This window comes from Maniola jurtina, chromosome 2 (genome assembly GCF_905333055.1).
Source record: "Maniola jurtina chromosome 2, ilManJurt1.1, whole genome shotgun sequence".
Lineage (NCBI taxonomy): Eukaryota > Metazoa > Arthropoda > Insecta > Lepidoptera > Nymphalidae > Maniola > Maniola jurtina.
In genome coordinates, this window is record NC_060030.1 from 12,971,883 (window position 1) to 12,976,212 (window position 4,330).

Consider the following 4,330-nt stretch of genomic DNA (forward strand, 5'->3'; position numbering starts at 1 on the left):
TTTATTGCATTTTGTTGCATCGTGAAATAGCCATTTTTATCATAAGTTTTTTCACACAGTAATATAGTAGTAAAATAATATCAGTGTGTTAGATAGGTACGTTCTTAGGTCCAGGGAATACACAAATTGGGTACGTGTCAAAATACCTTAATTAGCGTCAAAACCTTATTGTGAAAATCACAATTCATTCACTTATAGATTTAAAAGTATTGAACAATTGGTATTTTCAAGAAAATTAGACACTGCTTGACAAAACGATCAATGATCAAATTCCTCGGTACGAATGGGGTGTTGCAATCGACGACCTCCAAATAGGGTTGTGCAATTTCGTCAAATATTAAATAATTTTATTAGCGTGTGTTACCAAGTGTTACCTATTGTTATGTGTGACCTGTAATGATTGGCATGTGACTGATAAATGACCTGACCTTTTTATCGTGTCAACTGACAGGTCATGTTTACAATGTCACGTTTTGCCTGGGTAATTTTTTTCACCTTTAGAATTTACTGTATTGAATAGTCTAGTTTTATTTGCAATAGAACTTATCTATGATTGACTGACTGACTTATCGGATATATACTATACACGTATCAACTTACATCCAGAGTAAAGTAGAGTGAGGGAACTCTCGGTTTGATACTAAATCGACGGTAGTAGGTATGTCAAAATGTATTAAGGCTATGGGTGACGTAAAATTGAAAACAAGTGTAAATTAAAAATTTATAACACTCCCGACAAGTGTAGGTTACAGTAACTAGAAAAGAGCTGATATCTTTCAAACGGCTGAACCGATTTTCTTGGATTATAGCTAAGAACACTCTAGATCAAGCCACCTTTCAAACAAGAAAAACTAAATTAAAATCGGTTCATTAGTTTAGGAGCTACGATGCCACAGACAGATACACAGATACACACGTCAAACTTATAACACCCCTCTTTTTGGGTCGGGGGTTAAAAAAATAAGCGATTCATTCATAGGCCTCGTCAAATGTAGGAATATTTTGACGCCTGCCAGTGATATCGAAGCTACGACGTTTTGTTACAAGTTCCCTACTTATAGTAAACTGTGGTGACTGGCACAGCTTAAACCGTTGGGTTTAGAAGATTGAGATATACCAACCACAAAGTATTATATAATATCCCTCTAATAGCCCCTCTATTTAGATAGATAGATAGATTTTTAGAAATGCTACCCGAATCTAGTTTACTATAGTTTTTTATGTTCGCATCCTTTGTTTTTTTGGCTGCTGTTAAAAAAGAGTTCAACGCGCAACAAACGTAGCGCGTCGATGTCTTTTGCTTGAGGAGTTATGTTTTTTGATCAACATACTGACAAACTGAATTATTATTGACCAATAACCTGTTTTGTGGAAATATCTCAGCAGTAGACGTTTATTAATGCAACAAGTGTAAATTAAAAATTTATAACACCCCCGACGATCCACGTATTTGAGTTTTCCAAAACATCATTTTCAAATAAATAATTATGTATTTAGGCAACGACCATCTTGACAGCTTGACATTTGTCTATTGACGTAATATTATGAACCTAACGGTTATCTAACCTTCTTTTCTACAAGAAAACTAGAAAAGAGCTGATAACTCTTAAACGGCTGAACCAATTTTTTTAGATTATAGCTAAGAACACTCTCGATCAAGCCACCTTTCAAACAAAAAAAACTAAATTAAAATCGGTTCATTCGTTTAGGCGCTACGATGCCACAGACAGATACACAGATACACAGATACACAGATACACAGACACACAGATACACACGTCAAACTTATAACACCCCTCTTTTTGGGTCGGGGGTTAAAAATGACGGCTACGAAAGTTTATTGATTTTTTTATATTATTGCAAAACTTCAAGCAAAATGTGTAATCAAAAGTCTCCTATCATTAATATACTTACGCTAAAAAGTGTTTACAAACAATTTAAAGTTAAAAATAGTTATTAAATAATATTACCAATTACAACCATTTTAGTTTCCTATACTTATAAAGGTCAAATAACATTAATGGTATATTTAATTACATTAATAGAGTAATAATAGTTATTTTTATTACCACGGATATGATTACCCATTGTTCAAACCGCCTGCCGCGGATATCTATTGTTAATAAGCCATTAGATATGAATTTGGAGTTCCGCAGGAAAATGTAATTTACAAACAAAGGCTTAAGTTGGTTGTTAGTTACAGTCAACGATCTCTTTACAACGTTTTTGTTAAATTATAACACGACAAAATGGGATAGATACCTACTTATGTAGTACTTGAACGAGTAATAGTGCCATAGTTTTTTTATTGATTCTGCATGACAAACGTTCAAACAGTCCTTCGAGTCATTTCCGTGATCATCTGTTTACAGGGTTGACACATAATGTTTTTTAACAAATTGTTTAAGTCCTCATATTATCTCCCACTTTACCAGGCTCATTTGGTACATCTACAAATCAGTCCTAATCTGAGCTTTCGAGGGTTTTACTGATATTATTATTCCGAACAAACTTTTTACGGGCTAAAACTCGTTTTTTCTTATAACTTGATGTTATTTTTTTTTAATAATTTGATGAATTCCTACATTTAGGAACATTTTGGAAAACTCTCAGGCATGCAGATTTTCTCACGATGTTTCCCTTTACCGTTAAAGTAATTGATATTGATGCGTGGCGACCTCCCAATTATAGAATGCTGACGCCTGAACCACCATATCACCATACAATAATACATGATGGCCCTAGTCATCGCGTTGTTAGGCAAGTCCGTAAGTGGTGACATCTTTAATGACTTGCCCACTGTTTATTGCACGTTGATTGTACATGCTCTACATCACTACGGAAACTGTCAGCTAATTCTAAGTCACACTTGACCGGTTTTCGTATGAAGCAAGTTTCCCATATTCGCGAGTATTTCGTATCGCCTATGAGCTAACAAAGAGAATAGGGTATTATCAAATGTTGGTAATATGAGATTGAAATCGTTAGCGAAATCGTCTGGAAACCTTGCTGAATTTTGGAAGAATTTCTGTTTTTACATTCATTCAATTAGGACCCCCTTTCTTAATCCTTTTAAAAATACATTTAAGTAATTCATTTATATATTACGATTTTTGTAGGTACCTACGCTTTTCGGAACGCAGCTTGCATCCGTCTTGGATAAATGGGCGGGGTTCTTCCGGCCAAAACGTTATATTATACAAATTAATTATGTATGCCTAGTTTTTTCACTTCTAGGTAATTACTGTTTGCTTTGGATGATGTTTATAACAGGGGCTGATGTAAATACGATGTTGTAATTTACCTATTATGAAGGACTTTGGTGTTGTGTTGAAATTAGACTAAATTAGCATTGCTTTACTATACTAATCGCTGCATTAATCGGCTTAATAGAAGCCGGATTTCCACCAATCAGTAATAAAATGCAAGCAAATAGGGTGCACACTTACGCGTTGAAAAAAACCGGCCAAGTGGGAGTCAGACTCGCGCACCGAGGGTTCCGTACTCGGGTATTTTTTCCGACATTTTGCACGATAAATCAAAAACAATTTAAATGCATAAAAATAAGTAAAAATCTGTTTTAGAATGTACAGGTAAAGCCCTTTCATATGATACCCCACTTGGTATAGTTATCTTACTTTGAAAATTGAAACTTTTAATAATTTTTTTTTGTGATGTAACCACAATTTCACGGTTTTCGGATTTTTACGTTTACTAGTGCTATTAAGACCTACCTACCTGCCAAATTTCATGATTCTAGGTCAACGGGAAGTATAATAAGATTTCTAGACAGACGAGCAGATTAACAGACGAACAGACAGACAGACAGACAACAAAGTGATCCTATAAGGGGTTTGTTTTTCCTTTTGAGGTAAAGAAGCCTAAAAATAGTAAAAAATAATGAGAGAGTGGCGTCAATTCTGTTGATTTTCTCTAAACTTTTAGAGTATCTGCACCCTTCTCCTTTTAATATTGCTAAAACAGGGAGGAACATGAAACAATAGACTGGCTGGCAGCTCAATGACGAGGTTTGACAGCTCTAAATTAAATTTAAAACTGTCAAAGTGTGTCTGTCCATTTCATATTACATTAGTAAAAAGAGGATGTGAATACTCTAAAATTTTTATTACCTGCAGAAAATAATAGTGCTAGATTTAGACCTTTCGATTTAGTCCAGTTTAGAGATTGTGTACAGACCGTAACGCGCACTCACTCTAAATGTGTGAGTGCCTTAAGTCTCTTTGCGAGACAAGTGAATGGAAGACCTTGGCCGAATACTGCAGTGTAGGTATAACAGATAAATTTTAGTAACACCGGCTTTTATGGTTTG